The 18,147-nt window shown below is 45.6% G+C and overlaps 1 protein-coding gene across 6 annotated transcripts in view; it reads right to left on the reverse strand.

The window, feature by feature from the left end:
* The window catches only part of ST3GAL5 (ST3 beta-galactoside alpha-2,3-sialyltransferase 5), a 49,853-nt gene that overhangs the window by 24,426 nt on the left and 7,280 nt on the right, over nt 1-18,147 (reverse strand). Inside the window, exon 1 of one of the 6 annotated variants that reach the window (XM_047067951.1) lies at nt 9,390-9,507. The exons of the other annotated variants lie outside the window; for them this stretch is intronic. The gene's annotated coding sequence lies outside the window, so the exon portion shown is untranslated. Of the gene's footprint in view, nt 1-9,389; nt 9,508-18,147 lie in introns of those variants that run through there. 6 annotated transcript variants of the gene reach the window in all.

An 18,147-nucleotide genomic window follows, 5' to 3' on the forward strand; every position in this document is an offset into this window, starting at 1 on the left:
TGTGTTTACAAAGACCTTTAGGGGGTACATCTATAGCATGGAATACTACTCAGCAATAAAAAAGAATGAATTAATGATACACCCAACAACTTGAATGAATCTAGAGGTAACTATGCTGAGCTAATACTAAAAGTTCACATATTGTATGATTCCAGGTATATAACATTCTTGAAAGGTCACAATACAGAAATGAAGAACAGATTGGTAGTTGTCAGGAGTTATGGAAAGGGGTAGTGGGTGTGGTTGGATCCTTGTGTTGATGTAAATATTCTGTGTCTTGACTATACCCCTATCAATATCATAGCTGTGATATTATACTATGGTTTTGCGAGAGGCTACTGGTGGGGGAAACTGGGTAAGCGGTACATGGGATCTCTCTGTATTATTTTTTTACAACTGCACACGAATCTACAATTATCCCCAAATAAAAAGTCTAATTAGTTTTTAAAGAGCCTTTACCTTTTAAAGGTGCATACAGAACTATTTACAGATGAAACAGGAAAAATGAGATCTGCTTCAAAAAAAATCAGGAAGGGGATAGGCGGGGAGGTGGGGGATAGATAAGGCAACTCTAGCTTTAAACTGATTAAGTATTGGGGCGTGTGGATGGCTCAATCAGTTGAGAACCGACTCTTGATTTTGGCTCAAGTCACAATTCCAGGGTCATGAGATTGAGCCCTGCTTTGGGGTTAAGCAGGTGTGGAGCCTGCTTAAGATTCTCTCTCCCTCCCTCCCTATCTCTCGCTCTCGCTCTCGCTCTCCCTCTCTCTCCCTCTCCCGCTCACTTGTCACACTCTCTTTCTCCCTCAAAAAAAATTTTTTTTAGTTAATTAATTAAACGGATTAAGTGTCAAAGCTGGGTACTAGACACATGGGGCTCATTAAACCTTTCTCAATACTCTAATGCTTTTGTACATCTGAAGTTTTCTATGATAAAAGTTCAAAGAGAAAGTGTTTCATATATATATATATTAAGAGGAAATGTTATATTTAAAACAACAAAAGCGTTACACTAACAAAAAAAAGAAAATATGGCAATTTTAAAAGACATTTTTCTTAAAAAGTTATATGTTCTTGGGTATGCTTGCCTACTTATTCTTTTGAATTAATTTTATTCTCAAATTTTCGATTTCTAAATAATATTCCAAGGGGTACTATAGTAGAAATCAATACATTCTCCCCCCTCCCCCCCATATCAGTTTCCCCCTTCCTGACAACTTGGTAGAATTCTGGATTTTTAGCTAGGGTGCATGGCCTCCCAACAGGAAGACTACATTTCCCAGCCTCCCTTGGAATTAGGTATGGCCTTGTGACTAAGTTCTAGCCAATGAGATATGAGCAAAAGTGACTTGTATAACTTCCAGGGTGTATTCCTTGGCATACACCTTTATCTCTTTTCCTGCTGACTGAAATACTGACACATGATGAGCCACTCTGGACCACACAGAGAGCACGTCACCAAGGGATGGTGAAGCAACAACAGAGAAGGGGCCTGGGTTCCTGGACAACCCCATGGGCATTCTACCTGGGACTGCCTGCCTCTGGGCTGTTATAAGGTGGAGAACTAAACTTCTGTCTTGCTTAAGATATTGTTAATTAAAAGTGAAGTCATATCTCAACTAATATAGGCACCTATTATATTACGCTATTATGATAAATTTATATATTAATTTAAGAAATAATATCTTTATTATAGTCATTTGGCCAAGAGACAGTTATATCTCATTATACACTTCATTTCCATTCAAGTTGTGTCATTTCCTCTGAACAAAATCTTTTATCAAACTGACATTCAAGTATTTAGTCTTTCTGCTCCTAGAAACAATCTCTCCATCAGTTCTAATTTTAACTGTGTAGCACTACAGTGCAGGATTTTTGTAGACAAGTATCCTTCTGAAGAGTTTCAAAAAACACTGCCAAGGACCTCACTAGTAAACCCTTCCTGAAGAACAACTGAGACCCTGGAACGTTTTTAAACACCACAACTTGAGGTTACTCAAATGCATGGCTAGCCAAGTGGTGGGAACCAGCAGGCTACCTGGAACCTATATGTATATAAAACAGACATTCTAAGATGTCTCTGTTTTTACAACCAGAATGACACATGATTTGCGCCAAGGTGGACCTCCAGCAAACCCAGACACCGCAGTGTCAGAGAGAAGCGGGTCTCCACCTCTGCCTGTCACTGGTGTGCTGGACAGCACTGCCCTGCAGGCTGTAAGCCTGTGAATTTCCTTCCTCAGACTGTGGCCAGCCGGCTTCCTGCTGAGCTGTGACTGGGGGATGTCCTGGTAGAAGACTGGAAGACAAGAGGAGGAAGCAACCTTTCCGGTCCCCTGACGCAGTGCAGGTTCTGACAGGGGTGGTGACAGTCACAGGCAATGGAGGGCGACTACATGTGACTCCACAGCATCAGTGGGCATCCAGTGTCTGCGGTTTCTACTTGAGAGAAGTGATGGCATCTCCAGAAGCTTTGTGACAAGTACAAGCCTCAGCCCCGGGTGACAGAAGCTTCCTGATCTCTGGCTGACACTTCTCTCTCACTTTGCTATCTCCAGGCCTGCCGATGTTTTTGTGATCAATCCCCTGCATGAAAACCCTCCCTGCCAGAAGCATCAACATCGTTTCTGGTTTCCTGCTGGACAGTGACTAGTATATCAGATGATGCTCTCGTGCCACTTTCAGGAAAGTGGGATTGTTCAAGGAAAGGAGGGGCTCTGGGGGTGACAGCAGGTCTAGTCCTGCTCATATGCTCAAAAAAAAAAAAAAAAGCTGTTTTGTTTTTTTCTAATCATACTGGAGAGGACCTCATGAGAAGGAGTATGAGAACATAGTATCTACAGCCCGTCACCTGGGCTCAGCTCCTCCACCTACCAGTGGGGAAACTTTGGGCAAATCACTGTAACTCCTGCAGCTCCATTTCCTCATCTGTAAAATGGGTGTAGCAGTATTACCAACTTCATAGAATTCACATGGAGAAAGTGACTGCACATCATAAGCACCATGTACTTGCTGGGTGTTGCTACTATTATCCCACAGAAAGGGAACTTACAGGCACCCAGTCTCATTTGATATGCTTCATCTGTTGGGGCTTTAAGGCTCTTGTGCCTTTTGGTCACCCTCACTTCCAGCCACAGTTTTGGCTCCAGCCCTATCATGGAGTCGATTCCATTCCCCTTCCTGGTATCTCTGGAGAAACAACATCCTCTTGAAGCCCCTCACATACTCCTCCAAACCCTTTCTCAACCTGCAGAACCTCTCAATGCTCAGTGCTCACTGGTCACTGGCCCCTCGCTGTCACTGCTCCCTGCGACGGCCAAGCTGTTTCCAGCCTGTCTACCTCCCTTCAACCAGTCTACACACCATGCCTCGGATACCTTGGAAACACACCTCCTTTAAAACTTCTTAAATCTTCCCTTGAACTCCCACATGCACATCTTATGCCTCCAGGGTCCTGGTCTCCACCCCCAGCACAATCTCCTCCCTGAATACCACCAGATTCCACCACCAGCCTTTAACCCATGTCCTCAAGGGAGTAACCCCTAGACCCAACTCCCTGTGCAGACCTGTCACCCAAGCTCAGACTATGTGTCCAACAACCTGCCTACGGTCTTCATCTCAGACAACAGTACAGAGCAGAACCTGGCATTGCCTCTATTCTTCACATTATTTTGAAGGTGCACCATCCACTCAGCCACCCAAGCTGCAAACCTTCCCCTTAGGCTTCTCTCTTTCATTCCCAGCCCCGATCGATCTCCAGGGCTTCTCGATCATAATCAACAATTGTGGATAAGTTTATTTTTCATTTTGCATTCTGTGCATTACCGTTTTAATCTCTGCAAACTTAAAGACATTTTCATGGCGGGAGGAAGGGTCCTTCCCATAGGATGAAAAGAAATTTGAAAACCACTCAAATGAAAAATATTTTTAGGAACCCTGAAGCATCTCTTAGTGTGTTGGGGTCACTATATCATAAATGAAGCACTTAAAGGCAAAAAAAAAAAAAAGTAGTAGGAACTGTAAGTTTCTAAGTTACTATATTTTGTGGGGGGGGGGTCTGCTGAGTTGGGAAAAAAATATATTTATGCAGAAGCAAAATGAAGAACATTGACACTCAGCAAGTCCTGGTGGTCTGAGCTCCCCCTGCCACCGTGTGGAAGCCGCATGCCTGGCTCTACCTGAGCATCAGGGGTCTTCAAAAAACTGGTGAGTGAAATCAACAGATGAATGAAGGATGACCGCAGTATTCCTAGAGCTTCCGAGGGCTCGCACTCGCCAGCATCAGCTGGAGAAGCAGAGTGTCACGAACACTGCTCCACACGAAAGCCACCCCTGCCAGCCTGTGCACGTGCACACACAGACTGAACTCACTTTGGTGATCGGAACCCTCCGCTCGAGTCAATTCATTTACGTAACACGAAGACTGCTTAGTCTAGAATAATGGAACTACTACAGATATGCCCTACTTACCAAAACTGCCTATGTTGATTCCTATGTGCATGCTTTATTTGGTCTTTGGAACACTTACTATCAGGAGACATGTTATTTATACATTTTTCCCTTTTAATATACATTTGTCTCTTGTCTCCCCCACCAGAGTACAGACTGCAAGGAAGCAGGGGTCTTCACTTTGCTCACCACTGAATTCACAGTGCCTAGAATGGTGAGAGGCACATAATAGGCACCTAATACGTACTTATTGAACAAATACTTGGTTTCTTATGAGAGTTTCAGAGGTGATGGTGGTTTCAGGCACTCGCCCAAGGACTTCTGTTGGCAGGCCATCACCAACGGATTGCCTGTCTTCTGTCCCTCCTGCTCTCCTTCCCCGCCGCCTTCGTGGGCAGCTCTTCCCCTACTGCCTCCTCCTAAGTGCTAGGGTCCAGGACTCATAAGTCTGGCCCTCTTCCCGCCCAAACTGCTGGGATAAGAGCCTCCATATCATGGCTTTGCTAAGCATCTTTATGCAGAAAAGTCTTGGCTTTCCAAATTATGTATTTCTACTCACACATAAAAACATAACATATCCTTCTCAAATGCTTACATGCCTGGTGAAGAAATAATTCTTATTAAGGCCCTGATGCATAAAGGGCCAGGCCCAGATGGATAAAGGGCCAGGCCCAGGTTTTCGGTCTATTTGTAGAAATGGCACTAACATTTTCAGAATGAAAAATTAACCATTCAAGACAAGATTAGAACAGACACCACAAAGCAGGACACGAGGAACTGCCAAATTACCAATATAGACAACTACTGGTACAAGAGTGGACAGGGCATTCATATTTATTGGGAGGTAAAGCCTACACACAATATCACCGAATCCTAAAAACACCCCCTTCATTGGACTGCGATGCATTTAACCTGCCAAAGGTCATACGTGGATAAGGGGCCAAGAATTCCAACCTACATCTATTCACCTCCAAGTCCATGCCCTTCCACCTGGAGTGCTTTAGGAAGGGAACGTATGCGAATATGTGAAGTGTTTTTCGTTTTAATAATGAAGGCATGCCAAGGCACAGACTGTTATAAACAAAAATGTGAACTTGAGGTGAGTAAGCCAACATGGCTAGAGTGCACTGCCTGGAAAGGAGAACAGGTACAGCTTAAATGTTAATATGGCAGCAGCTGAAAGAACATGCCTTTTAAGGTGGGAGGATTCTGGGAGCAGAGGACTTCACAGCTGCATGCTAGGTTGCCCATTGAGGGACAGCGAGGCAGGATACTGAGTGCTCGCTGCTGTCCAGATGAAAGGGGAGCCCGAGGCCTGCCCTGGTGAGGAGCAGGAAGAAGGGACAGGACAGAGATCTACTGAGAAATGATAAAAGGAAGGCAATCAGCCGCGATAAGTGAGCAAGCGTAAAGCTGCATCCCAGTTACGGGAAGACAGGGATGGGAGTCCATTTTTGTAGTTTTGTGATGATGTGGTGAATTTGAGATGATAAACAACTAGACAAAGATGACCTGGAGACAGGTGGAAATTTGGCTGGAGGCTCAACACAACATCCACCCCGGCAGACAGCCCTGCCCACCCGGTCTGAGACAATTAAACCCTCAGGCATCCACAGTATGGAATAAATTAACTTCTCTCCTTTAACAAGACTGGTATAAGGTATGTACCATCCAGGGAAAGTTGAGAAAATAGTCACTTAGATCGTGTTTGGGTTTTGTGTTTGAGATGAAGGCTTCTACTTGATAAAGGAGAACAGAAGACGAGGCAGGAAGCCTGTCCTTGGGGAAAAGACAGCTTTGGGGTGCCCAGGAGAATGCACAGCACGAGCAGGGGGCACAGCAGAGGGGCTGGGCAGGGAGGGAAGAGGCACTCTATGGGCAGAAGGAATGGAATGAGCAAAGGGCAGAGGCCTGGTTAGTTTGGGGAACGGCAAATGACTGGCATGGGGTGGGGGTGGGGTGCAGGCAGGAGTTAAGGCAATATTGTGGTCCTGTTGGACACCCAAGGGCTGGGGCCACAGATCAGCTGTGAATGCCCGCTGCCAACAGCACACATCTGCCCCCACTCAGCAGATGTGTCCTACAGCCCCACCCAAATGATTGAGGAGGTACAAAAGACTAGCCCTCGTGCCTCCGGGAGAACGCCTGGAATCAGCTGGGACCACAGCTGTGCTCAGCTCCTTTCCCTGTCTCTCCCCCCACCCCAGCCTCACCCCTTTCTCCTGGCAGCCCCCTCAATGAACCAGGGGCCCCTGAATCCTGTTTCAGGCTCTGCTTCTATGGAACCCAACCTAAGACACGCCATGAGGTCATATGGAAGACTGCAGAAGGTCATGGACAATCACAAGAAGCCCTTGAGGACTTTATTCAAGAAGCGTCATGAAATGTGGAAGAAAATCAATGGGGAAGCAGCAAGGATAGCAGGGGCAGGGGTGGAGAGCCTGATACCGGAGGCTGGTGGGGAGCCAGCCCAGCATTCCCAGCCGCAGATCCTGGGTGCCTCAGCAAAGATGGCAGCAGCAGTGGGGAGAGGAAGGGCTTCGGCTGCAGCACCAACAAGGCTTGGGATAGACCAGATGTGCTTAGCAGGCAGGAGGGAAGACAGCTCAAGTGATGGGGAGGATGGTGGAGCTCTCTGTAGAGAAAGGTCACAAGGATGGAAGCTATGGGGACACAAAGGTCAGTTTGGCCCTGCTGAGTCTCAGACGCCTGTGGGCCACCAGGCTGATATGTCTTGCTACAACTGAGAACCCAGGCTTGGGGCCCTGGAATATCAGTCAGGGGGTGCCCTTGGCTGCATGTAACAGAAACCTGGGTATCATGGCTTTTAGCCAAGTCAGGTTTCGTTCTCTCACAGAACCAGAAATCTAGGGGCAAGCAGGCCAGGCTGATGCAATGCCACACACCCACCCCCCCACCCCCCAAGCTTCTGTTCCTCTAGCATTCATACGTGGCCAACCTCCATTCCACAGTCCAGGCAGGAAGGAGAAGAGGGACGAGATGCAAAGGAAGGGGAAGCACCTATATCAGGCAAGGGAAACCTTCCCCGGAAACTAGAAACCACAGGCTTCCATTTACATCTGTTTGTCTCTCATTTATATCTCTTTGGCCAGAATGGGAACGGCATCACGTGGCTACCTCCAGCTGCGAAGTTAGCCAGGAACTTTTACAAGCTGGGCCACAGGCTTCCCCAAACAAAATTAGGGTTCTGTCAGTAAGGAAGGAAACAGGGGATCTGTAACCGTCAATAGTAGGATATGCCATAACAGATAAGGTCCAGGGACATTTCGATAAAGGTAGCAGTTAAGACTGCTCTAAAGAGATAAGATCCCGGAGGGGAAGAACACAGTGCAGAGCCTTCTTAACCTTGGTAAGCCCACCTTCAAGGGGTCAGGGAGGAAGGGAAGGAACACAGGAAGTACTGCTGGAAATCACAAAAGGAAATATTGAGCAAAATCAGTAACCCTGACATGACAATTCCAAGCCTGGGTTTCAAAGCACTCTGAAGTCCAATTATTTAAGAAAGCAGCCTGAGAGGTCCTGAACAAAATGCACTTTATACTGCTTTATCCTAAACAAGTAATAATGGGTGCCCACACACAAAAGGGGTGATTTCTAAACGTTCATTTCATCGATTCTGTGGGCATGCAGAGACGACATGACAGATGGGAGTCTGGAATGAGTCCCCACTTTCTAGAAACCCAAGGTGGAGGGAAGTGATGACAAGAATGTATCCATAGTGGTGTGGGGAGGGCCATGGGAGCAAGGAGGCTGTTTAGAAGCACGGCACCTGCCACTCAGCACACACACAGACAGGGTCGAGTCACAGAGCTGACTCCTGGGCTGTCTCGCCAAAGCCCAAACGTGGGCACAGGGCAAAAGCGGCAGGGCTGGGGGGCCCAGGGCAGCAGCAGGGACCAGTGAAGTTCTACACTAAACTCGCTCCTACCCCCACCCCACAGGGAGAGGCAGCTGCAGGTAGGGGAACGGCGGTTTTGTCAGAAAAGCTCAAGAGTACTCTAGTCCAGGGCCTTACCTATGGCTTCCAGAGCTCTGCGTGACATGTTACTTTTCTCCTACTGATTCCAGAAGTCAACCTGTCCTCCTGTCCACCCAGGCAGACAATCTAGGTAATTCCAAACCAGTTTTAGCTGTGGAACTTTGTTTGTATGAAAGCTCACTTGGAATCCTAAGACATAGGGGTGCATGGGTGGCACAGTCGGTTAAGCATCTGTCTCTTGGTCTTGGCTCAGGTCATGAGCTCACGGTTACTGAGTTCAAGCCCCACATGAGGCTCTGTGCTGATGTCCCGGAGCTTACTTGGGATTCTGTCTCTCCCTCTCTCTGCCCGCCCCCTCCCACCCCACTTGTTGAGTGTTCTCTCTCTCTCTCTCTCTCTCTCTCTCTCTCTCACACACACACACACACACACACACACACACACACTAAATAAACTTAAAAAAAAAAGAATCCTAAGACACAACACAGATAAGAGGCATGCAACTGATCTTTTGCGGGGTTTCTTCAGCTCAGCACTACTGACATTTGGGGCTGGGTGATTCTTTGTTGTGGGAGGCTGTCTTGTGTACGATGTGTAGCAGCATCCCTGGCCTCTGCTCCCCAGATGCCACTAGCATCTCTGGTCCTGCTCATCTCTCCCAGCTGTGACAATCAAAACTGTCTCCAGACATTGCCAAATGTCCCCTGGGGGGCAAAACTCTATCCATTGGGATAAAATCACCGTCTGTATGAACATTCCAACACTGCCATATTCCTAAAGTATTGAGGGTAACTAAACTCACCGCAAAAACGGAAAACCAAAGACTGTGAACTAAAAGTCAAAGATACTTGAGTTTCAGGATCTAATATTTTTAATATTTGGTTCGGATTGCATGGTCTCAAGAAACTGGATTCATCAAGGTAAGTGATCGTGTTCTCACCTGTGCAATGTGTAAGCCAACAGACAGGCACAGGCCTGCATTCACGCAGCAGTCAGGGCAGAGCACCAGCCTGCAGGGTATGCGAGTTCCAGGTGTACATGGGGATGGAAGGGCCACACTCATTCCTGGACCCATACGATCAAAGCAAAGCACCTTTATCCCATTCCACTCCCTCCACCCAAGGGGGAAAACTCCCTCTACACCATCCTGCCCTGTTTCTACTGGGTAGGCAGTGTCTTACTTGTCTTTTAGGAATGTGAAATTTCACCCACGATATCAAGACCACAAAGGAAGTGCTGGAAGAGCTCTGGTGCTGAGACCACACCCAATCATCTCCTGTCTTCTACGATTCATTCAACTGAAATGACCAGTGCCTTCCACTAGGTGAGGATATGCAAAGATGGTTATCTGTGAACCAGGAAAGGGCTCTCACCAGACACAGGATCTGTCACTGTTTTGATCTTGGGTTTCCAGCCTCCAGAACTGTGAGTAATGAACATCTATTGTGTAAGTAAATAATAATAAGAAGAAATAAATAGTCAATGCCTCCACCACTGTCTTGGCCAATGGTTCTCCAACCTGAGCATGCACAAGAACCACTGGAAAAGGCTGTAAAGTATGGAGATTCCCAGACCTCATCTCCAGAATTTCCCACCTGCTAGGAACAGGCAAGGACACCAAATGTGCATTTTAAGCAAGTTCCCCTGAGTTATGTGGGTGTGGTACTTTGAGAAACTCTGCTCTCTGGTAAGCTGTAATTAACAACAGATTTCAGCCTAAAGATTTTCAGGTCCTCCTACAAACTGTGCAGTTACAAGGACCTGTCTACTGAAATGAAAAATAAAAGCGTTGCTCCATGAATGCATCCGCACTCTACTAGTTTTGCCCACCAACCAAAATGCAAGCACTTCAGGGGTGCCTGGGTGGCTCAGTCAGTTAAGCATCTGACTTCGGCTCAGGTCATGATCTCGCAGTCCGTGAGTTCGAGCCCTGCATCGGGTTCTGTGATGACAGCTCAGAGCCTGGAGCCTGTTTCAGATTCTGTGTCTCCTTCTCTCTCTGACCCTCCCCCGATCATGCTCTCTCTCTGTCTCAAAAATAAACGTTAAAAAAAATTTTTTTTTTAAATGCAAGCACTTCAATGATTCCGAGGTGTGCGTTTTAATCTACTGCTAATCAACCAGCATTCCTCTAAGGCTGAGAATACACTATTACTTTCACTCAGTTGCTGGCTTTTTACATGTTTAAAGATGCTAAGGCAATTAATTCTGAGTCCTTGGAATACATAAACATTCTCCAAAACTCGAACATGCCCAGAAACTACACATGGTGTTTCTCCAAGATTTTACTAACATGACAAAGATGTCAAGAGAGCAGCACCTCTTGCGGGGTCAAATCCAGAACCTTCTTCCCCTCCCTACCTCTCTTTTATACTCCCCTCCCTCCTCACTCCCCTTCAGCCTAGAGGTCTCTTGTTTCCACTCCCACCCCACCTCAGGGTCTTCATTTGTCTCTGCCAGGCCTCCAGGTGGCTCTCTCCCTTACGATCTTTATTCTGGTCTTTATTCAAAAGTCACCTTCCTTGTAAAAGAGCATCCCCACCCCTAAGCCCTGTTATTCACCCCTGCTTTACTTCACAGTACTCTTTAGGACTCAGACATATTTGCCTGTTGTCTGCTCTCCCCACTAAAACATAAGCTTCCTAGAAAAGAGGTTCTGGTAATTGTGTTCTCTGCTATAACCTCAGAACCTAAAACAGTGCCTAGCATGTAAGAAGTACTTAACTACTTGCTGAAGGAATGAACCAACAAATGAATGAACGCACTCATCAGAGGCCCGTACCCAGATTCCTGCAGAATAGCTAACCCAGAGTTAGCATGGTCCTAACGTGCAGACGTGAGGACCAGATCCTTCCCTGTGTCCAGATGTCACAACCACTGGGCATTTGTGAACTGTCCAGAGCATGCCTATATCATGGAGAACAGGGATGGGATTTTTCAAATGAGAATCAGTGTGTGTGTGTGTGTGTGTGTGTGTGTGTGTGTGCATGCGCACGTGCACGTGCAGGGCCCTGGGGAAAGGAGACAAACAAAGTCAAATGATTGGCCCCCCCCCACCGCCATGGGAAATAGAAGAGAAGCTGGGTCTGTTTTGTTTTGTTTCTTAAGAGGAAAAGAGATTAAAACAGTCTCACTGTTTGGCTGTTTGATAATGGCCAAGTCATTCTTTAGGATGTTTGCTAAGATGTAAAAAGCAGGATTGGATGAGAACATTTCCACTGCCTCTTCTTCCACTAAAATTTATGAGTCTCACCTACTTTTCAAAGTGAGAACAGGAAACATAAATCTTAGCTGATTCAATGGACGCTCATACATTATGGCCATTTAGGAGAGAGAAATAGGAAGCTGGAATAAGTGGAGGGAGATGGGTTTAAAAAAATTAAAGGGGAAAGAGAAGAGTGGGGGACACAGAGTGGAGAAAATGAAGTGGAGGCTGAGGGTTAGGAAATTCTGTGAAAGGAGAGCTGGAAGGGAAAGAAAGACAGGAAGGAGGTATAGAGGCTTCACTGTTCTTATCATATTCTGTTCCCTAGGGCTGGACAGTTTCAGAGGAACTCCTCTCTGCAAATACTGATAAGCAGATCCACCCACACACCCACCTCAGGCCCTAGCATAGAGCTCCCCTTCTGAATCCAAGAACAGCCCCTGTCACCCCACCCCACAGGAGAGGCTCCAGCCAAAACATAGAACGTTGTCCTAAACTGTATGAAATGCAGTGGGGGCTGGACAAGACCCCGCCCCTGCTTATGCAGAAAGCAAAAGATGCGGGATTTTTGCCAAAACATACAATCTGAGGTTCCATCAAGCAGGAGGGTGGACCATCTTTGACTGATGCCAAAGCTTTAAGCAAAGCATACCCTCTGCGGGCCCTGTGCCTTACTTATTGGCAAGCGCTCAACCAAAGCATCTTGGTGAAGTGCACTGATCTCATGCATCAACACTCTCAACTGTGTTTAAATATATTTCCGAAGTTACATTCTGCCTGGGAAGCCTCTGTTACAGGACAGTGGTAGGTCTAGTCTAAACCAGGTAAATGTGTGGATCAGAGCTGGCTGACCAGGCTACCTGAAGACAGCCAGCAGGAGTCAAGTCTCTGGAAAGGGAGCAGCGGACAGCAGAAGAAAGAAACCTTCCTGTCAGGTGAAGCTGCACTTTTGGTGATCTTGCACCCTGTCTTCTGCTGACGCCCGGGGGAGCAGAGCCAATGCTGAAGGGAGCTCAGCGTTGTGGGTAATGACTTCATTAATGACCACGGAAAGGGGAGACCCTGAAAAGCCCCATGTGGCTTCTGATGCTAGACTTGCCACAGCACCATGACCTGCAGACTTCCGAGTTTTTAAACTCTATTAACTCTGTTTTTTGACATAATCCCAAACTTACAGAAAGATTGCATGAACAGTACAAAAAAAATTCCTGGATACCCTTCACCCAGACTCCCCAACTGGTAACATTCTACCACATTTGCTCTGTCTTGCTACATAATACAATATAATATGCATATTACTTTTTTACCCGTTTGAAAGTAGTTGAAAACATGATGATATTCCCCCTGTAAATATTTTAACATTTTAGTATTTCCTAAAGACAAAGATATTCCCTTACACAACCACAACATAATGATAAAAATCAAGCAGCTTTTGTTGTTTCAATACCATCTAATCTAAAGAACTTCTACGAATTTCTCTAGTAGTCCCAATAATGGCCCTAGAGCAAAAAGGAGCACGTGTGGCATTCAGCTGTCATATCTTTTCAACCTCCTTCAAGCTGAAACAGTTCCTTTATCTTTAATGACCTTGGCATTTTTTGACAAGCACAGGCCAGTTATTTTATAGAATGTCCCTCATTTGGGGTTTGTCAATTTCTTCATGATTATATTCAAGTTTACATTTTTGGCAGAAACATCACAGACTGATGCTGTGTTCTTCTCGATGCATTTTGTCAGGAGCCACACGATGCTGACTGTCTCACTCCTGGTGATGTTCAATTTGATCAACTGGTTAAAGTAGCGTGAGGCAGGTTTCCCTGCTGTCAAGTTACTATTTTTCCTTTGTAATTAATAAGTAACTTGATGGAAGATACTTAGGCACTAAATAAATACCCTGTTCTCATTAAATACTTATTTCAGCAGCCACTGGTGGATTCTTGCTGGAATAAGAATGAAATCCTGTATGAGGACAAACAAGGTCAAACTTCAGGGGAAAAAATAGGGCTGGTTGAAGCAGTAAGTCATAAGCAAGAATTAGCATGTGAGACTTAATTCAAATAACGCTGGGTTACATTCATTCTGAGCAATCAAGGGGGAAAAACACCTCTATATTTACCTTTTTTTTAAATGTTTATTTTTGAGAGAGAGAAAGAGACAGAGAGTTAGTAGGTGAGGGGCAGAGAGAAAGGGAGACACAGAATCCAAAGCAGGCTCCAGGCTCTGAGCTGTCAGCACAGAGCTCGATGTGGGGCTCGAACTCACAAACTGTGGGATCAGGACCTGAGCCGAAGTGGGATGCTTAACCGACTGAGCCTCCCAGGCGCCCCTAGATTTACTTTTGAGAGTATATGTGAGTATCCATGTGCATGCTAGTTCCTCTCATGGTGAGCATGCCTGCTAGAAACTCAGCCCTTCAATTCGAAGGTGTCCAGCGCCAGCAAAAAGAGACACCCACGTCCAGAGAGCTGACAGCCAGAGTCATCCTCACACCTGAGGCCCGATTCTCCAGCGGCAACGCTGAGGGGCTCAGCTCCACGATTCCTGGTCTTGGTGCGGCATGTTGTTACGTTTAAAAACAAAAACCCCAACTCACTACTGCCTTAGAGGAGGCGGTCAGCTTTAAGAACTCTGGCTTGGCTTATTCAAAAAGTATTTTTTACAAGTCTATTATCAAAAAGTTAGAAACTTCAGAAATTATACAAGAGTGGAAAGAACATTTTGAAATCACATACTGCTTGTCATACTACGACCCAGTAATAGCCACTGTTAACATTCTGGTCTTCAATTCCATCAGTCTTTACTCTTTGTATATGTATATTTTATCAGGATTGGGATCAAAGAGTCTATACCAGGCCTCTTCAAGCTGGGTTTGGCTAGAGAATTGAGCCCAAAAGGATCTGAATACCTATTTTCCCAATTCTTCCAAGGATGGTCTATAACTAGAATCATTCCGGAAGCATGGGAGAGAAATTTACTCATAACTTACAATGGTTGCTCTAGAGTAGCAGGGCTTAATTCTCTTGTAAACCCCCAGTTGCAGAGGGCTGGTCCATATTGTTGTATAATTTGCTTTGCTCCCCCCTAACAATCCTTTAAATAAACGTTTTTTTCTTCCAAATTTTCATTTAAGTTCTAGTTAGTTAGCATATAGTGTAATATTGGTTTCAGTAGAATTTAGTGATCATAACTTACATATAACACCCAGTGCTCACCATAATAAGTGCCCTCCTTAACACCCATCACCCATTCAGCCCATCCCCCACCCACCTCCCTCCATCAACCCTCAGTTTGTTCTTTATCGTTAAGAGATTCTTATAGTTTGCTTCCCTCTCTTTTTCTGCCCCCCTTCCCAAATGTTTGTTAGTTTTGTTTCCTAAACTCCACATATGAGTGAAATCATATGGTACTTGTCTTTCTCTGGCTGACTTATTTTGCTTAGCATAATACACTCTAGCTCCATCCACGTCGCTGCAAATGGCAAGGTTTCATTGTTTCTGATGGCTGAGTAATATTCCATTGTATATAGATACCACATCTTCTTTATGCATTCATAGTTGATGGATATTTGGGCTCTTTCCATAGTTTGGCTATTGTTGATAATGCTGCTATAAACACCAAAGGAAACAATCAACAAAATTAAAAGGCAGCCTATGGAATGGGAGAAGATATTTGCAAATGACATATCTGATACAGGGTTAGTATCTAAAATCTACAAAGAACTTATCAAACTCAACACCCAAAAAATAAATAATCCAGTGAAGAAATGGGAGGAAGACATGAATAGACATTTTTAAAAGGAAGACATCCAGATGGCTAACAGACACATGAAAAGATGCTCAACATCACTCATCATCAGGGAAATACAAATCAAAAAAACCATGATGGGGGCGCCTGGGTGGCTCAGTCAGTTAAGCGTCCGACTTCGGCTCAGGTCCTGATCTCACGGGTTGTGAGTTCAAGCCCCACATTGGGCTCTGTGCTGACAGCTCGGAGCCTGGAGCCTGCTTCGGATTCTGTGTTCCCCACCCCACCTCTGCCCCTCCCCTGTTCATGCTCTGTCTCTCTGTCTCAAAAATAAATAAACATTAAAAAAAATTTTTTTGTAATAAAAAAATAATAAAAAAAGCAAAACCATGATGAGATACCATCTCATACCTGTCAGAATGGCTAACATTAACAACTCAGGGAACAACAGAAGTTGGCAAGGATGCACAGAAAGGGACTCTCCTGCACTGTTGGTGGGAATGCAAACTGGTGCGGCCACTCTGGAAAACAGTACGGAGACTCCTCAAAAAGTTAAAAATAGAACAACCCTGCGACCCAGCAACTGCACTACTAGGTCTTTATCCAAAGGACACACAAATACAGATTCAAAGGGGTACATGCACCCTGATGTTTACAGCAGCACTATCAACAACAACCAAACTAAGGAAAGAGCCTAAATAAACATTTAATAAGCACTTTCCATATACCAGGCGCTGGGAATATAAAGATAAAAAGACACAGCCCCGTTCTTCTTTAAATGAATAATCCAGCCAGGGAAGGCCAAAATACCTTCATACCCAAAATACCAAATAACGCCACGGTAGAGGGGAAGCAATACACCTGGAGCACCCCGAGCAAGGAACCGTCATCTCCGTCACAGGACATCAGGGAGGCTTCCCTGAGGAGATAATGTGTAAACGAGTCCCTAAAGGATGGGCAAGACTTCAGAGACAGAAGACAGGAACAGGCATCCAGACAGAAGAAATACCATGTGAAAATACCCACAGAGGCATGCTCTGGCCCGATCACAGGGGACCTGGCGAGAGCGGCAGATGTGCCTAAGACGGAACCACAACCTCCACACTGGCCTCAAAGGAGGGGGTGCCAGGCAGCCCTACGTGGCTCTGGAGCAGGCTGGCCAGCTCACGATGGGAAGTGGGCTGAAGGCAGCTAAGGAGAGGTCACAGAGGTCACTGCAACCGAGCCAGAGCAGACCCCGTGAGGAGGGGGCCGATCAAGAGACGTGAAGAAAGATGCCACACAGAATGTGGTGACTGAGCTGGCAGGGGCTGTTATTCTAGCACCCTGCCAGCTGAGGTCTGGCCTGCATAACAAATCCAGGCCAGTAATAGGAAGGAAAAAGAGCAAAGAGCACGCAAGAGGGCTCCACGCAGTGCCACCACTCCACCATTCTCTGAGGGGACTTAATGGCAGAGGTGGGGGTACCCCTCAGAGAAGGAGACCAGAGGGAATAAGACAGACACTGGAATAAATGGGGGAAGACTGCTTAGAGAACTGCCCCTCCTCTTTGGGTCCGTCTAAGCTCTAAGAAAACACCTTACATAAGAGCTCTCCAGTGGGGGGCCCCTGTGATTGCAAATTATATGTGCAGAATATGTAAAGGAGAACAAGTCGGTGGCAATCCCATGAATACTACAAATAGCGCAAAATCTAGAAGGTACCTTTAAAAATTTTTTTTAATTTTTATTTATTTTTAAGAGAGAGAGACAGAGCATGAGCAGGGGATGGGCAGAGAGAGAGAGAAACATAGAATCTGAAGCAGGCTCCAGGCTCTGAGCTGTCAGCACAGAGCTCATAGAAGGTACCTTTTTAATGGAAGATTTCCCTCTTGATCTAAAGGATATAAGTAGTAGGGATGAAGAAATAATACTTAACAGAACGGGAAAGTCAGTAGAAATAATAGTTAACAAAATCAACTCTGGGACCCAATGTAAATAGGCTCCAACACGAGGACCTTCCTAATGGGAAAAATAGGGGATGAGACGATGTGAAAGTGTGTGTGCAAATTCTGAAATTACCAAGATCCCACCCCCAAAAAGAAAGGGTTGGGATATGGGTTCCTAAGTCTTGAAATTATGAAGTGACATCGTCAAACAAGACCTCAGCAATATTTCTCAGGGAGCAGCTGTCCAGGTGGATAGGGAAACAGAGGTCAAGGATTTGCTAGGTAGTTTATGTCATGATCCAGTATTCTGTAAGCCACGTCGTCCTAGAAGCAGCAAGCTAGTCACATAAAACTCAAATCAGAAAGTGACCCCAGGGGCACCTGTGTGACTCAGTAGGTTAAGCATCTGACACTTGATTTCAGCTCAGGTCATGATCTCACGGTTCATAAAATCAAGCCCGGCTTCAGGGCTGTCAGCGCAGAGCCTGCTTCGGATTCTCTTTCTCCCTCTCTCTCTGCCCCTCCCTCACGAGCATGCAAGTTCTCTCTCTGTTTCTCTCTCCCCCTCTCAAAATAAATAAATAAACATATGAAAGAAAAGAAAAGAAAAGAAAAGAAAAGAAAAGAAAAGAAAAGGCCTAACATGGCCCTAGAAAAGGAACTGGAGGGACCACAATTGGGACCTGAAGTTTGACAGGCCCTGGCTGTTTTGAGACTGAAGGAGTGGGAACAGTCTTAGAGAAGAAAAAAGAAAAGTTTTGTTTGGGGCACTTTAAGCTCAGAGAAAGTTAAATATGTTTGAACTCTTAAAACCAACAACAG

This window comes from Lynx rufus, unplaced genomic scaffold, assembly GCF_022079265.1.
Source record: "Lynx rufus isolate CCGP_SWC_20201006 ecotype Redwood Valley unplaced genomic scaffold, mLynRuf1.p SCAF_8, whole genome shotgun sequence".
Taxonomy (NCBI): Eukaryota; Metazoa; Chordata; class Mammalia; order Carnivora; family Felidae; genus Lynx; species Lynx rufus.